At 41.3% G+C, this 18,840-nt stretch overlaps 1 long non-coding RNA gene across 1 annotated transcript in view; it reads right to left on the reverse strand.

Moving 5' to 3' along the window:
• Positions 1–18,840, reverse strand: part of LOC112918571 (uncharacterized) — a 43,393-nt gene that overhangs the window by 14,985 nt on the left and 9,568 nt on the right. The window contains exon 2 of the long non-coding RNA XR_003234715.2: positions 8,025–8,151. This is a non-coding gene — a long non-coding RNA (uncharacterized lncRNA). The remainder of the gene's footprint in view (positions 1–8,024; positions 8,152–18,840) is intronic.

Here is an 18,840-nt window from a genome sequence, read left to right on the forward strand (position 1 = left end):
GGCAGAAATAAATTCTTAATTTTATTCTTCTCTCCATTGAGAAGTGGTGGCAGCTTCAGAAGTTTGGAAGCTTCCAGTCTCTCAGAAGATCATATCCCCTGGGACCACACCTGGGTTTATGCTAATGAAATGACTCATGGGGACCATTAGATCAGTTCAGGATAGAGTCTGGCCAAGCCCAAAGACCAACCATGTGGCTATAGGTTGGAGCTTTGAGTCACGTGATATCAACATGCTGACCTCCAAGGAGGAGAATGCAGCTGCAGACTGATTTCAATCAAGTGGTGAATGACTTGGTTAACATGACTATGGAACAAATCTCCAAGAAAAGCTCTAGACACAAAGGCTCAGGTGAGTTTCCAGTTGGTGAGCACATCAATGTGCCAGGAGCGTGATACATCTTTAATCTATTAGGGAAGGATAAGGCAGCTCTGTATTTGAGATCCTTTCAGACCTTGCTCTGTGCGTCTTTTCTTGTAGCTGGTCCTAGTTTGCATCCTTTTTTAATAATACTCTAAGGGCTTTCCTGAGTTCTTTGAGCCATTCTAGAGAATGGTCAAATCTGAGGAGGTTGTGGACATCCCCAAATTTGTTGCAAATTGTTCAGAAGCATGGGTGGCCATGGCTGGTGAGCAAAATGAAGGGAGTCTGTGGAGGACAAGTGCCCTTGACCTGTAAAGTCTGTGTTACCTCTGGGTAGTTAGTGTCAGAATTGCATTACAACACATTTTTGATGAACAGATGAATCTCCTACGGTCCAGCAAAGGAGGTCAAAGCACACTATCTTCTGCCTCCTTGCACTACTCTTTTCAAGAGGAAGCCAAATGGCTTTCATGTCAGCTGTCTCTTTGGGTAAAGGACTGAAGTTCTGGTTCTAGAGCTCATTCTCCAATGAAAGTTGGGGGTATGTTTACATGGTGCCACTGAATTGACATTTTTGGAGTCAAATCAACCATTTTGGCTGATCTAACATGCCAGTGCTGGGGAGTGAATTGATTACTGAATAATCAAACTCATTTGGTGTTTTTAAAATGGAGATAATTTCACACAGTTCAGACACAGCCCAATTATTTGGTTGTTAAGAAAAACGAATTGACTTGGCCCTTTGCAATCCAATCGGTTGCTTGGCAATCAACTTGCCAATAGTTTTTGCCTCCCCATTTTTCTCTCTGATTTAATTGTAGCACTGGAATAAAAGGATAGTCCACCCATCTGCTGCCTTGGATTTTGATGCCTAATTTAAAAAGTCAATCCTTAGCCTGCTTTTTCTTTTTAACTCCCAGACACAAAGGATCCAATTATTATTTCACATTCCTTTTATTTCTTTCCTTTCACCTTGTATCTCCTAATCTTCTCTAGTATCTTTTCTTGTCTTCTTTTTTATTAACAAAAATATTGTTACAATATTAACATATTAACAATAATATGAAAACAAATTAATGTAATAAGGATTTAGCCAATGTTGAGAAGAATACACGAGATTGTATTGGCTCCTATACATCATATTCTAACTCAACATTATTGACATATTCAGCAGTGCTTGTGTTCCACCATGAACAGATCTTTGTATTTTGCATCTGTCTATCATTTGATTTACCCTTTAATTTACTATTTGGTTCCATCAACGTAACATTTTATCCTGTATATAGTTTATCAAGGTCACTTCAAACTTTTCTCCATATTTTAAGGCCTAGTAACAATATTACTGTCCCGTTCGAAGCCCTACTGAAATGGCAGCCCTAGATATGTCCCTATTACCTCTGTCATCCTCTGATTGGACTGGAAGTAGATACCTGTCTCAAGGGTTGCCTATTCAAGCTTGTTACATGACCCATTGTATAAAAAGAGCTCACATGAGCTCACAGAGGGATGCACATAGCCAATCAGATCCTCACTCGCAGAACTTTGAATTGGGAGACACCCAGAGACACAGGTTGTTTGCCATGGGGGCTGAGGTACACTGGGTTAGGCTATGAGTAGCCTTGAGCCAGCTGAAGTTAAGAACAAGCCAAAATTGTGAGGAAGTATAAACTATGATTAAACAGAAGATATGACATATGAGGGTCTTATTTAAGTCAAAGGTACTGGGAGAAAAGCTAAAATATGCATAAAGAGAGCAACAGAAACCAAAGAGCTGGTCATGTTGCTTCAATGGCAGAGCATGAAGATCCAACATCTCCAAGTGCCAAGGTCCCAAGAACTACCTTGCTTCCAGCTCTTATCTTTCTGTGCACCAATCATACTGTGGTTTCTTATATGAGAACTTCTTCATTTCCCCTTGTTTCTTGCAATAACCATGGCTTCTCTCTTTACATGACCCAGCTTTCATTGTTATCCTTGTCACTTCTTGTGCCCTCATCCATTGCTCCCACCTGTGCTTAGGTAGTAGAGAAACTGTACAAGGAGCGTTTTCAGGGAGTAGAGAAACTGACAAGGAGCATTTTCAGGGAGTCAGGTATTACTTACCTGTTGTTGTAGTTCTACCTCAGTGCCTAGCTAACTGCTCCCCACTATGCCCTTTCAACATGGGATAACTACTTAGTCAAGAAGCCCCTCTCCCAGGACTGGGGCTATCCAATGAAAATGCCTGAAGGATTCAAGGTAAAAATAAATGAAGACACATAGATCATGTGAATTGTAATCCCTTGCCTATGTGGAAGGACATGATTGGTCTTATTTGCATCTATCATTGACTTCCAAGAGATCTTTTTGTTATATGTGCTCTGTGACTTCCAAGAGATCTTTTTGTTATATCTGCTCTGTGACTCTTGATTCATAAGTGATTCATGAATGTGAGGTAGCAGACATACTTTCCCAACTCAAAGAAAGTAATACCAGAAAAATCTGAGTGGCACACTATTTCTCGTATTACTCCTCAGCCTCTGGTTATCCTGTAAGATGTGAGCAAGGCTTTGGGTGCAATCAGAGCCATAAGATGAGAAGAGGGGGGATATTTATGAACTTTGCCGCATCCTGGGTGTCTGCAGGACAAAATAGGCCAATATCTCACCTCCATAGGGTCAAGAATAAAGAGCAGCTGAACCAAAATCAGATGTGTATACCCATATTGGGGCTGGGAGGCAGCCCCAAAGTCACTGGGTTTTTCTCACTGTTTTCACATAGCACTGCCCCAAGTCCTCCACCATGGAATGGATTTGCCCAATCCCTGAATATATGAAGGGACACAGTTCCCTGCCTGTGTGTCAGGCTAATGAATAACTGTCCAAGGGTACATGCAGCTAATTTGTAGTGTCCTAGTGCTGATGCCTTAATAGTAAATGTATTTATTCACTGGCCCAGGAGGTGGTCATCCTGGACCATCTGACCCCACACTTCTCAACCTGGGCCCCCACACCATGGCTCATGCTGGGGGAACAGTTTCATCTCCATCTCTTACTGGTGGAAGTGCTTACACAGTTGTTCAGGTCAGGACAACTTCCTTCCACCCATTAATGGCCAACTTTGCGTCAGGAGGAATAAAAGCTATTTGGTCAGCACTTTACAGCAAGGTGTTCAGCTGTGCCCCTGAATCATCACCAAGCATATCAAGGACTACTCCACAACTCTCTGCAGGCCTGACTCATGTGTCAGCTTCCCCAGAGAATGCCCACGGCTCCAGGTACAGCCTCCAAGCTAGTGGGACACACAAACAAAGCCAGTCACTAGGCTTGCTAAACTCTGCTTAAAGGTACAAGGCCTTGTACACACCTCTCTCCTCTGGGTTTCTGGTTTCTGCCATGACAATGTAGTATAGTGAACCTACCTATGGTTCATTTCACATTGGTAATGGTGTTATGAAATCTGGGGCCAGTCTTAGAAAATGCACTGCCTGATGTGAGAGAAAAAGGGGAGGAAGCAAAAGACTTATATACAAAATAGCATTCTCCAGGCCAAACCGTGGATTCCTGGGCCCAGCCCCAGAGATTCTGTTTCAGGGAGTCTGGTAGTGTACTATGCTACTGTTTTTTTTTTTTTTTTTTTTTTTTTAATATCTCAGATGATTCTGACAGGTATGGGAAACATTCTTTAGGTAGACACACACACATAAATATTCTGGGGTGGAAAAGCTCTTGACTTAGAAACTCAGGAGATCTGACACTAGCAAATGAAATGATCCTGTATATATCATCTCTCTTCCCCAAGCCTTATCTGGAAAATAAAGAGTCTAGATTAATTTCTCTTCAAGATCTTTCCAGCTCCAAAAAGCTATAAATACTATAATGGGTGATGCTATAAATACTATAAATCTCTCACTGCCCTCAGACTTTAATTTTCCTTGCAATACACAGTTGTTAATTGAAAAGAACTAAACAATTGGGCTAACCCAGGAGTATATTTTTAATATCTTCCTTCCGTATATTTAGAAATATAGGTAAAGAGAGCAAGTCGTGGAAGTAAAAATTAAAGAAGACAAGCCAGCTAAGTTATAATTGGAACCTTTCCTATCAAGTAAATATAATGAACCCTACAGCAAACCATAAACAGGAAAAAAAATCTGCACAGCCATGTATTGTGGGAGTTGCCACAGGGAAGGGAATCAATGCTGGGAGAAGTAGCTGACTGGCAAGATAGAGGGTGGGGACACGTCAGTGTTAGGAGTAGAAACAAGATGGTGGCCACCAGCGAAAGGAACCAAGTCTTCTTCCCCTGCTGAACCCAGAAGGGAGTCCAGCCATTCTTTTGCTTCAGGTAAAGATCAAGCTAGAGAGGGAAAAAAATTACCCAATAGCTTACGGATTTCAACAAAGCTGGAAGCAAAGAGCCTGAGGCCACAGAAAAAGAGGTGGTTTTCAAGTGAGTGAATCTGAAAGAATTTTTCTTAGTTTCGTCAGGAGCTGGTCATGACTTTGTGAGAAGGGATAGTGATGATAAATAATTTAAAATGTAAACAAAAGCAGATATTTCTATCTGGAAGCTTGTGGAAGATAGTGGTGGGTGCATTTAGTAAGATCCCCAGGAAGTTCAGGAATCAGAACACAAACCAAGTCTATCTCAAGGTGTAATGAAATAAAGTCCAAGCAGTTTTAGGTTGAGGTACACTGATTTTTTAAACAGAAGTCCTAATTCTCAGTAATTACATACAGACTAGACAAATAGTATTTAATCGCGACTACAAGATTGTCTCAAAAGCACTGAGGAAAACAAAACATACCACAGGATAATATTTGGGAGAAAAAAAGGCTATCATTGGCAACATTTTTTGAAGGAAGCGCTGCTATCAATTGTGAACCAAAAAACCTTTTCAGATTTCTTCCATTCTGAAAGAAAAACTAAAACATGGATTGGCAAAGTACCACAGGAGCTCACACATCTCAGAGGAGATGGATAACCTCTCTCTAGCTCTGGAGTACTAACTTTCCTCATGTAATAATCAGAATACCGTATGTATTTCCTCAAAGATATATATCACTGCTCTTTTGGACAGTATCGATTTTTCCCTCCTATCACAGGCTTAAACTTTATTTGATGCTTTGCTAAGTCTCTGAAATTCTGAAGACATTATCAACAGCCACTATTTTACATTTCCAAAACAGTTATATCACACTGCTGTGTTTCATGACACAGCTCTTTGAATTTCCAATATGCGACATGACCATCATCAGCTTCTTTAACCTTTTGCCATCTAATCTTTGGACTCCTGAAAAACATCAGCGATCTCTTCTTATTCACACAGAATAATATTGCTCAGGTCCCATCCTTAGCATCTCTTCCTGACAACCTCTCGTCTATAACCTTTCCTTAATGCTCTTTCTTGCCTTGGCTTAAGAAATAACTTCTAGTCCCCTTTATTCATTTGCTCCCTTATTCTGTCTGTTAGTGAGCACAAGTCTAATGACAACAGGGGTAGGATAAGCACACAAATGACCAGGCAGAATGGGGATGAATGAGAGCTTAGGGTGTGCTAAGTAAAAGGGGAAGGGTGGTCATTCCCCAGTTCGAACCAATGCTTGCACTCAGGGAAAAGGGGGCTCAATTTTCAAAAGGATCTAGATAGCTTGATTCCTATGGGGAATTTCCTTCTTTTTACACACATTAAAAATTAATTCAAAACTTTGTCTTCTGGATACTTGTGAGCTAAACCAGGCACTGGGAAGAGCTGGGATCAGCCTCCAAGCTGTGTGTTTGCCCCCTCTGCTCCGCACTGCTTCCTCTAGTCTACCGCATTGAGTACATGTAACCCTGTGGCCAAAAAGGTCACATTAGAAGTTGGAAGTGAACCAAGGCCATAGATATAGTTGCTTGGTATAGAATACCAATACCTGCTCTTGTTTTGTTCTAAGAAATACCATGTAGAAATTTCCTCGATGTGGGGAGGGAGGCTGGAGAAATAGAAGGGAAATTCAGGAGAGAGAAATGGAAGCATCCTGAAGTTTGAGAGTCTTCTCTGGACTTTGTTGGCTGCAAAGGAAAAGAATACCTAGGCTCCCAACAGTACTGAAGGTGGAGCATAGGCACACTGGGGATCCAAGGCAGTTCTGGCAACCTGGTTTTCCATCTAGCAACCAGCAGCAGGATTTCAGTGATATCTCTCTGGTGTTCTTCCTTTAATAAGACTCAGTTATCAGATTCCAGCTTCTTTATGCACTTCCCTTCTTGGGTTCTCCTTCCAACTAGTGGACACTTGTCCACATCTCCAATTCAATTCCCTCAGGGAAGAATTCTATTTGGCTTAGTTAATCATTTTCTGACCTTGTTGGAACACTGCTTTTGTGCAGACTGCTTCACAGACTATATGCCAGGTAGAAATTGGATTCCCTTAGTATCTGCCCATAGATCAAGTGCCCCCAGCCAAAGTATGCTCAGTTGCTGAGGGTATGGAAGATTGTCTGGTAAGTTGAAGAGATTCTTAGACCCAATTCCAACAAGGGGGTTTGGAGTTCTCCTACACCAACAAATAATTCTCAGACATCAGCTGGGTGTCCTATAATTTGACTCAGTTCTGACACTCCTCTGGATAGAGAAAGAATCAGATTCTGCAGGTTAAGAGTTCTGTCCTGAAAGACTGTCCCCCACCCCCACATTCCAGATGCTAGTCACAAGCCCAGGTTGTTACCTGGACTTCTGACTGACTGGCTATACATCAGAGTTTTCCACGACCCCTTTCTTGCTTTCAATTAACTTGCTAGAATGGCTCACAGAACTCAGAGAAACATTTTACTCACCAGGTCGCAGATTTATCATAAAAGGATATAACTCCAGAACAGCCAGACACAGGAGATGCATAGGGCAAGACATGGGGAAAGGGCAAGGTTCCATGGCCTCTGGGGGTACCTCCATGTGTACACCAACCCAGGAGCCATCCAAAGCCTGTAATTTTAGGGGTTTATGGCAAATTTATTACATAGCCACAAATGATTAAATCATTGGCCACTGGCAGTTAATTCAACCTCTAGGCCCTCTCTCCTTCTCCCCAGCAGTAGAGGTGGGGGGAAGGAGGGACCTAAACTTCCAACCCTCTACTCATGCATTGGTTCTCCTGGCAACTGGACCCCAACTTTAGGTGGGGTCTGAAAGTTACCGTGTTAACATAATAGATACTTTTGTCACTCTCAACATTCAGGAAATTCCAAAAGTTTTGGTAGGTGTGAGTCAGGAACCATGATGGAAGACCAAATATATATGAGAAATGTATTGTGGTCATGTAAATGAATTTTAGTGCTTGACTAGGAAAGGAGTTTCAGAGAGAAAAAAGAACTCAGTAAGATTTATACCATAATTTGTGGAACACAGTAAAAGTGTTCAGACCTAGTCAGCTCAGGGAACAAAGCCATGAGTTACAATGGGGAAAGGGAAAAATTAAGAAGGCTGCTATTTTTGTTAGAGTATCAAATAACACCAACTCTTAGCATCACAAGTATTAACCTATGGAGAAAATAGAGAGGTGAAGGAGATGGGAATCAAAATATCAGACTGATAAAGCAGGACTGGAGAAGTGGCTTAGACCAGTTGCTAGTCTTCAACCCAGAAACAGGTGGATCTCCCACCTAGTGACAGGGCAGGTGGAGTCACCCATGCCTACTCACCCCAAAAAGCCTTTAGACAAGCAGGCCAGGAGCAGAGCATGTCCTTCGTCCAGGCAGAGGTATATAACAAGAGTTGCTTTTCTCAAACTTGCCAGAAAAACACAGGCACTCCTCCCTTTTGTGAATGCTAAAATGAAAGAGCATATGTTTTTTACTTGACGGTTAAGACAGAAATGCAGAGATGGGGAGGAATGGTGCCACCTGATAAGTGTCAGGTCAAAGTTTAGTGCATTGTTCTAAAAATTCAATGAGATAATAAATTTCTTTAGCCAACGTTTTTTGAGCAGTCATTATATAAGTAAGCCAACCTGGTCCCTGCCATCACAGAGCTTACAGTCTATGGAAAGGCAGGTATCAATCATTCCACAAAAACAGATATAGATTTAGAAATGTGGATATGTACTTTGAAGGAAAAGCATCTTGTGCTATAAGAATGGTAATAAGGATAACTTAGCTAGCATGGAGGTAGTCTGGTGGTCAGGACAGGCTGCCTGTGCAAATATCAGAAGGCAGGGCTGGGGAGAGAGATCTCTAGGCAGAGGGAGTGGAGAGCATAAAGATTCCAGGGCAGAAAGAAGGACACGTCAAAGAACTGATAGGGAACAGTTTGAGTGGGATGGTGAACACTGGGAATGGCTGGTCAAGTGGTACTGAAATACCCCCTTTACACTCCAAAACTGTTAGGGAAATACACACTGAGGAAATCCAGCAACTGACAAGGAAACATCATTTATTAAGACATGTTGGCATCCAAGAAACAACAACAGTTTGTTTGTTTTTAATGAATTACAATTCCCCCAAAATGTGCTTTTATAAAAAAAAAAAAAAAAGGAATCATTTCAGAAGAGAGGACACGGTGATTGTAGCATGAAATACCGCAGAGAAGCCGACTAAGGTAAGAACTGAATACCGCTAGATGCAGAGACAGGGTCAGCATTGGTCATCTTGGCACAAACCATTCAATGGACTGAGGGGCTGAAGCCAGTTTGGGGCTGGAAAACTGAAGACAGATATTGGGCAAATAAGAGGTGGGGTGTTAGCCAGAGAGGAAAGCAAGTTGGGAAATTTTCAGATTCATGTAAAGTGCTTAGCAGTTTGGTGCTCATTCAAATATTCAATTAAGTAGCCTCTTTTCTTGTTTTGTTTTTCTTTTCTTTCTAAGAGAGTAAGATCTCCTGAAATGTAGGAATGGAGTGAAGTCTCTGTCATAAAGCATCTTGGTGCCCTGGTTGTCAATAGAGGTAAGAAGGGTTACTTTAGCCTTCCACTGGATCCACAAAGTGGCTCACTCAGCAAAGTTGTGCTTTGTTTCTACCCCAACCCCCATGCCTTCTTTGTGTGTATGCTGACATTTCTGAATTCGAGGGTTACTTACTACACTTTGACGGTGTGCTAGTCTATGATCGGTGTTGAAGGCACCACAATTAATAAAACATAGTGCTTGAATTTAGGGGGGGCGGGTCACAGAATGCCAGAGAATAGACTCGAAAACAGAGGTACCAAACAGTGTTGTAAGTGTATAATACAAGTATAATGAAAAGACAGTGTTAGTACAGAAGTCATGATATTTAATATGGATCTTAAAGAATGAGTAAAACCTTGGCAGTCTCATGAAAGCGAGAAAATATTCAGGAGAAGAGCTTGTGTAAGGAGGAGGGGATGACTCTTTTTCTTAATTTATCTCTCTCTCTCTCTCTCTCTCTCTCTATATATATATATATATATATATATATATATATATATATATATGGGCTTGATTATATAATATATATATATTATATATATAATATATTTTATATTATATATATATTATATATATATATATATATATATATATATATATATATATATATATTCTGCAATCTGCTCCTTCCTTGTAACCAACAACATGAATCTGTAAGGAATATGGCCACTGAACACAGAGAAGCCTATTAACCAACATAAGTAATAATCTTGGATGCCTGAGTGGCTCACGGTTGAGTGTCTGCCTTTGGATCAGGTCATGATCCCGGGGTCCTGGGATCAAGCCCTACATTGGGCTATATGTAGGGAGCCTGCTTCTCCCTCTGCCTATGTCTCTGCCTCTCTCTGTGTCTCTCATGAATAAATAAATAAAATCTTTTAAAAAGTAAAAATAAGACATAAAAATAAATAATAATCCTATTTCCCCATTCTTATAAGCACTCTACTTGTAATACTCAAGAGAACTTCTAATACACTGAAGTGGTAAAATGTTAAATTTAAGGCACATAATCCCTCTACATTTTGAAGAGGAAAACACAAACGTAAACACTTAACATGATAAATATCTAAATGGAAGCGCACTTTTCAAGACAACTTTTTCTGTGTGTTGTAATTCCTTGCACTAAGCTTGGGAGGTGGGTGGGTGGGTTTAGGTGGAGAAGGGGCAAGAGTTGGGAGCAGAGTCTATGATGCGCAGACACATAATTGTGATTAATCAGGACAATTCATTCCATGTGTCAAAGCATTTACTCAAGAAAGATTCAGGCCCTGGGTGAGAACTTTACAAGTCTAAGTAATTTTTTCCTCACACAATAAAACTTAAACATGGAAGCATAGTCTAAAAATAAGCTCTAATGACCAAGTTACTTGGCTGAAATAAAATTTCCTGCATGAAAAAACTTAGAGATGGTACTTCAATAGTTAACTTCTTGAAACTTTGAGCACCAAACTGTGTTCTTGAATCATACCCAGGTTCTGCTGTAGAGAGTAAGTCTCCAGAGAGCATCTGTGCCTCAAGGGCAAGGATGACTCCAAATGAGGACAGGTGGGGCCAGAGAGCCACTTAAGGATTCATATGTACTTAAGGAGAGGATCTGCCTGTTTCTATCACCTTTTGAATCTACTTTAATATTCCCAGGCACCTGGGAACATTTCCCTGGGGTCCCCAGATGGTTCCATGGTGGTGTCACCAGCCTCCTCCTTGCTCCCTGGGAGCAAATGGATCCCTGGTCTGAAACATGAAGCACTTCTTAATATCTGGTGAAAATAGCAAGTTCAGAGCTTGCAAGGATCCATTATCTTTCTGCTTTCAGAAGTGCTGATGTTTTTCGAATTTATGTTAAATGACAGACACCCTGCCAGGGCAAGGTTCATAACTCCTCCTGGTGCCACAGTTTTTAAACGTTCATTATTGGAATCATCTGGAAAGCTTATTAAAACCCAGATTACTGGTCCTCACTGCCAGAATTTCTGATTCAAGCCAAAGGATTTGCTTCTCTAAAAGTCCCCAGCGATGCTGCTGCTACTGTTCTGAGGACCCCACTTGGAGAACCCAGGTCCTAGGAGATCCTTGCTTCTTCTAAAATTCCATGCACAATCTGTGTAAATGTACCTATGTGTTTTGTCCTAGAACATGCTTCAGAGCTTTCATCAGAATCTCAAAGTGAAATAAACCATACATACACAAAAGCCAATAGCCCTAAGAACATTTACCCAGGTGAAATAATAGAGGAACGCTGACTCCCAGGAGAGAACACACTGTGGTACAGAAAGTATGGACCCATTGGATAAGAGGAAAGCTAGTGCCACGGTAATGCTCAGAATTGCTGGCTATGAGCTGGTAATGTTTGATAGGCTCAGTAGAAATAAAGACATTTACATAGGAATTAATATTCTCACCCTACAGGAATTTATTTTTAATTATAGATAATTATGCTGAATTACAACAAGATGATTTGAAGCATTACGCTAATTCAGAAGTAATAAAGCATGAATTACTGATGCAATCTTTAAAAATGTAACCTATCAATCAACACTGGAACAGAAACAGACAAAAGGCAATGATCTGACATTAGTCTTTTATAGTATTATAGTTAAAACTGGCCTTCAACTTACCCTTTAAAAGCTTCTTTAGGGCAATTAAATGCCATTACCTGTGGCTCTGTGCAGAGCCAAATGAAGATCTATATCCCTGCAGGCTGCCCTTACCATTGGCTGGTTCTCAGGATCCTTTGCTTTTTAGAGGTGAGAGAACACAATGATAAAAGCACAGACTTGTGTCCAGTCAGGCTCAGGGCTCATATCCAAGCTTTGACTTTTACCAGTTATAGGACTTTGAACAAGTTACTTCTACCTCTCTGAGTCTCAGTTGCCTCATCTGTAAAGTGGGAATGAGAGTCTAACACACAAGGCTCTTCTGATCATTGAATGATATGATCCATAAAATCTCTGACACAGTAAAAATTCAACTGCTGGTAATGCCAATCAGGTCCCGCCGTGGACTGATGTTGCTAGTAGAATCACATTGAAACCAGGTTAGTGCCTAACCTTCCAACAAGCCCTTCGGAATCCAGTTTTATTTAACAGGACATGGCAGTTTTTATATAACTAACACTGCGGCTTGTAGGCTAAGGATGGCTCTTGAGATCACAGGTCAAGTGAGGTCCCTTTGGTCAGTGCTGGGAGAAAGTTCTGGGAATGCCAACTAAACACCTGCTCAATGCATATTCTTCCTCCTGAATCTAAGAGACCACAGACAGAAGATGTCAAAGAAAGGTGAAGGGGAAGGGAGAAGAAGATAACAAATGTCTCCCACACAGTGACTGCTAATCTCTATAACAGGAAAGCTGATGACTGGCTACCTTAGTCAAAGTGAAAATACTTCATGAGAAAGGGGGGGGGGGGGGGGGGAACCAGCATTGAGCACTCTCTCCGAGTCGGTTTTGCTTGCATGTTGTTACATAATGTACTTCTTATAAAGAAAAAAAAAACAGAAAAATTCATAGAGCCAGTGAAAGGTGGAGTTGAGATTAAAACACAGATCTGTCTTACTCTAAATGTCACATGTTTTTAGTTTAAACCATACTGCCAGGGGATCCCTGGGTGGCTCAGTGGTTTAGCGCCTCCTTTTGGCCCAGGGCGCAATCCTGGGGTCCCGGGATCGAGTACCGCATCGGGCTCCCAGCATGGAGCCTGCTTCTCCCTCTGCCTGTATCTCTGCCTCTCTCTCTCTCTCTCTATGTCTATCATGAATGAATAAATAAAATATTAAAAAAAAATAAAAAATAAAAAAATAAACCATACTGCCTTTCCCAAAATAATGGACTTCTCCTACTTCATAGGACTGATCTTTTAAGCAGATGAGAGGAAAAATTGTGGATATATAGAGAAAAAAAATCAAAATGCACCTAAATAATTGAAAATCAAGAAACAAGCAATCCCTCCCACTGCACACACACAACCAGAACAAACATTAGTGACCAAGCACACAAAATCACTCAACACAAAATACAGGATGAATCTCACACTGCAAGACCTTAATTTTCTCATCTGGGACCCACAGTTAATTAGAGTTGCCAATGAGGTCAAGGGCCTGTTGAGGGCAGCAGAGAGTAACTTGGTGAACACCTCTGGCTATCAAACTGAGGGCAGAGATGGAAGCCAACAATAAGCCCTGCCTGGCAAGACCATATTGGTATTTGGGAATTGGCTCCATGTGAAAAGCTAGTACTATGTTAGAGTAGACCTGAAGATAGGATTTTGCACTCGGTTCCAGTCAGTCATCAGCATTTGGGTGTCCAAAGGGTCTTAATCAGAGAACACACTGCCATAACAGTGAGATGACCAAGGAGTGCTGGTGGAGTTAGAACCCTAGTGGTGTATACTGTCAGGTGCAAGCAGGCTGCCCCACTGGCTGTTGGCAGAACAGACCCATTTGGCTTAGCTTTTCCCATAACCCCTTATGGCAAGAATATGAAGCTGGGGGGCACAGACTTACTTGGTTACTTAACTTGCCCTGGAAACATGAGTTTGAGGCTTCTGGTTTTAAACAGCCATTACTCCAGGAAATAACTTTGAACTTGATGACATCCATTGTTGAAATTTTAGATGTCATAGGCTTATGCTTAGATGTCATATGCTTTAGATGTCATAGGCTTATGTGGAATTCAGAACCTGCACAATGGAATGGCCCCCAAAACAGAAATTTTGACACACAAAAAATAAAGACAACATCCATATTCTTATTCGTATCTTAAATTTAAGTAGCAGCCATCATGAGTCAGATGTTATGCTCAATCCTGTGACTACAAAGATACATACAACATGATCACTGCCACCCAAAAGACTGGAGTGGTGTAATGGGGAAATGGGATCTGTACGTAAGAAGGTTTGCAATGTTAAATGCCAAGTAAGACTGTAAACAATAAGGGATAAAAGTGTTCTGAAGTTCATTGTGGTCTGAGATGATTTAGGTTGGCTTCACAAAGAAGGTAGAACATTAACTGGATCTTGGATAAAGGTTAGGTTTAGATGGTAGAACAATAGAAGGAGGGTAATTCCAAGAATGGAAAATTGCATGAGCTAAAAAGAAACCATGGAAGGTGCAGGGCAAGGTTAGAGGCTGATGAACAGATCAGTCTAGCTGAAGTTGTAAATTTATGTGGAAAAAGAAACATATACCCAGGCATTCTAAAAATAATCTCACATTGCAATTTGTAAGACCCTATACAATATCATGGCCCCTAATCTTGAATCTGAGAAAATGTGATCTTCATATGTCACCACCCACTAAAAACCCTGACCAAACACTGAAGCCAGGAAAGTAAGTCCCATTTGGGATTCCAGCATTGTGTCCCTGCCATAGCATTTGGACTTTAGTAGCCTAAATGAACCAATATAATTTGTTCTCTGTACTTTGTTGGTTATGTTCCTGACCAATACTTAGTTAGCAAAACTCTTATGAGGGCCTTAGGGACTAAATTTCTAGATGCACAGTTACAAAGTTATCATTTTCCTTTTGGAATTAAAAATACTATAAGAATTACATTTTAAAAACTACACATCGTTGAGGAAATCCATCCATCTCACTTAAGTGAGGCATTTCTTTTCCTCTTACCACATAAGGGCAAATTTCTTCTGTATTCTTATGAGCCACTGATGGGCCAAGTAAATCACACTGCTTCTTCAAGCAGCTGTGCAGAGGAGATGCCAGCATTTTTTTCCCCTTAAGAAGAGATGATTATTGGATGGTTTCAGAAGAAAACTGTTTATAACTGTTAACAACAGAGGTAACCCATTGTTCTTAGTTAATTGATCCTATCATATGCAATTCTTGTTATAAAAGTTCTGCTGTAGAAAAAAATGCCTATGTTTGTGACTGAATACTTGAGTGAAAGAATGAATGAGTGTGTAAAAGAAAATATGCAGGAGAACTGTTGGGTGACCATACTAAAAATATTTCTCAAAGTGTAGACAGTGAACCCCCTGCATCAAAACCATCCAGAATGTTTAACCAAAATGCATAGCCTCAAAGGTAAGGCTCAGAAATTTGAATTTCAGCAAGTTCCTGGGTGATTCTCACAACTCTAAATGTGAGAATTTTTGCTGTGGATGGAGGAAAGCAGGAGGGAGGGAACTGCCTTTGGGAGACATGGAAGTGAAGCTAAGAGTTATCTGTGGTGGATCCTGACTATAAGGTTGGGGGAGGCCAGCAGAGAGAACCCTGTTATATTTTCCAATGCTCCTGCAGGCAGAAGAGCCCTGAATGCATGTTCTGAGGGTGATTTGCATAACTAGGGGTCAGAAGAAATAAAAAAAAGAGTTTGGTCTGAAACACTGAGACCTGCCTCTTAGGATCCAGACAAGCAAGGTGTCACACACCAGCACAGATGATGACTGTCCTGGGGACAATATTGTTGCCTTAGGTTTGCCATGGCTCTTAGCATCCTTTCAGTAATGGGCCAACACAGGGCTGGTGGAATGTAAGAAGCTCCATGGAACAAGATAGAATCCCACAAAAGCAGGTCCCAACAGCCAAAGACTAGAGCCTTTAGGGAGAATATATGGCTTTAATAAGTTGTTTGGAGTTTTATCTGCAGGCAGCAAGACTCACAGGACATTTGGTTTTTAAGACAAGGGCAGATATATCTAAAAGGGCACCCTGAGAAGGTGAATCTGGGAAACAAGTGCAGATTGGATTGAGGAGAGCAGAAATCATGGGCAGGAAATCTTTTTAAAAAAATATTTTTTTAATTTATTTTTTTAAAAGATTTTTATTTATTTCTTCATGAGAGACACAGAGAGAGAGGCAGAGACACAGGCAGAGGGAGAAGCAGGCTCCATGCAGAGAACCCAAAGTGGGACTTGATCCCAGGACTCCAGGATCATGCCCTGAGCCAGAGGCAAATAGATGCTCAAATGCTGAGCCACTCAGGGGCCCTGGGAATCCTATAAGGAGACTATCATTAGACCTATTGGAGTCTGCCCTGTTCTTCTGAGAGCTTCCACACTTCCTGCCAGCCCGATCATTTCAGACTGACTCCCTAAAGTGTAGAGACCATGTCTTCTCAGTCTTTGTGTTTCCTACTCTGTATAATGCTTAACTGCGCTGAGCCAGCTTGGTCTATGTATACTATCTCTTAGTACTGGACATATATTCGATTTTTAATTCCATGCAAGTCCTATTTCTCAGCCTTTTCAGTTTGTCATTCATTCAACAAATATTTACCGGATGCCTATTTTGCTCTGGATACTGGACTACACACTGGGAATAAAATAGTGAGAGGAAGAGACACAGCGCCTGCTCTGATAGGGAGTGCTGTCTACTGGGGGACAGACGAAAGGCAGAGAGTGTACAAGGGTGTTTCAGTTGGAAGAATAACACAAGCACAAAAGCAGAAGTCCCAAAGAGAGCTGTGTCTTCCATGTAGGTAAAGTCAGGGTCACCTGAGGGGAGACAGTGAGGATGAAGAAAAAGCCGCTGATGCCATGCCAAAGAATGAAATTTAACCCACAGACACGAGGGAGCTGTTAAAGACATCTAAGCAGGCAAGTTCCAGACCTGAGTTTTAGAAAATAAACTTTATAACAAACCACAACATGAACCAGAAAAGACCAGACTCTTGAGACAGGTGTATTTAGTTAGAGTGCTATTGAAATAGTCCAGGTGAAAGATAATGAAGACCTGAGTCAAGATGGTGATCTCAAGTGGCCAAAGGGCCACAGAAGGGATAGAAATCTATAAACTTTGTTACTGGATGAAAGTGGAGGAAAATAAGGCCCAAGGATGGACTGAAAAATGTCCTTGTCCTGACGACCATATATGAGAGAACATTTTTAATTAAAACCTGCCACAAGGAGGAAGAGTCTGTATGAAGCACGCTGATGCATTGGGTTCTAATTCATCCCCTACATGGCTGTTAGAGAATCCCACTGAGCTCATGGCCATGGCCACAACGCTCCCCTGCTCTGAGCACCTCTGATGGACACCATCAGTTAACCTCTTCAGGTACAAACTCATTTCCTCCTAATCCAATCAGTATTTGTTGCAGGCCTCCTTCAGTAAAGTCTGGCAGCTGGTGTCACTTCAGGGAGGGATGGATTAAAAATGGTGAATTAAGATGTGGCTCCTACCTTTACGAAGCTCCCAAGCTAAGAGTTGCTGATGCATTCATTTTTCCCATAAGTCAGGTCATGTGCTGAGCACTTTATATACCAGACAAATAGGTTACAGTGCCAGTAAATCCACATACAGAAATGAATTCGGTGCTGACGATGCCCCGAGACTAACACTGACTCCTGTAACTCACCATTTCAAATCTTAGTTCAATAATAAATGTTTCTCATTTATTATTTTTAGAAAGGGGAAATTTATCATTTTCAACATAGAATATTGTCCTTAGCTATTTTATGTGCATAGATTACACATAAAAATCTCATTTGAAAAAAATACATACTCTTCCAAAGTGAAACATAGCTTGGCAGTTTAAAAACCAATAAACTGCCAGACTAAAACCCGGAGCTTTGCCGATCACCCTGGACATCCGTGGAGCACTGACATGTCCTGCGCTGCTTTAACAGTCACAGCACAATTTCCGTACAATTTGTGACCCGATCCCAGCCTTGGACAAGCTTGTCTAGATCTAATATGAGTGCCCATAAGATGCAAACACAGCTGCTTAATTCAGTTTTAAAACTTCAATCACTCACATTTATTTTTTCCTCCAAAACACCAGCCAAGTGTTTGGACTGATTTTTTTCCAGAGAATTTATTGGTTCACATCACACAGACAAGAACTCTATGTCCAAAGAACTTGGAGTTTCAAAGCAACATGATGATGCAATGAGGCATTTTGACCAAATTCCATCCAGGATTTGACGAATCCACCCAAACGGAGAGGGGAGTGGCTGCTTCTGGTTCCAACTAGTTCTCAAGGCAGCAAAGCCTGGTACAAACACCCACCAGCCTGGTGGTGTGGAAGCTGACATTTTCTTCTTCTCTCCGCTATTAACTAGCCACAAGACTAACTCACACAGGTTGCTCAGGTGTTAGTGAACTGTCTGAACCAGTGGATTTCCAAGGATCTACCCAGCTCTTAAAATCAGACAATCTCAAGAACATCTCTTAAAGAACAGTTCTCCAACTCAGCCATTCTGAGTAAACATGATCTGGTCATGCTGAAATTTCCTGTTCTTGGTAATTACAATTAATTAGCAGAAGTCTATGGCATAAAAAATTAATCATAGTGCAATAAGGATTGTAAAAGCTAGCCAGATGGTGATGAGATGAACTAAGAGAAGAAACTTCTTTTTTCATTTCCAAAACCCTGTTTCAAGCATTTTGTAGGCTTCTCGGACTTGGGTGATTACCAGCAAGTCATTAGGAGGTTCTGCAAGCACGGCCCAGCCTGGGCTCGACCCAACCCTGAAAGACTCTACTCTAGTCTAAAGTTTCATTTGGAGGGATGCCTCAGTGGCTCAGTGATTAAGCGTCTGCCTTTTGCTCAGGGCATGATCCCGGGTCCTGGGATGGAGTCCCACATTGGGCTCCCCACAGGGAACCTGCTTCTCCCTC

Source organism: Vulpes vulpes, chromosome 9 (genome assembly GCF_048418805.1).
Source record: "Vulpes vulpes isolate BD-2025 chromosome 9, VulVul3, whole genome shotgun sequence".
Taxonomy (NCBI): domain Eukaryota; kingdom Metazoa; phylum Chordata; class Mammalia; order Carnivora; family Canidae; genus Vulpes; species Vulpes vulpes.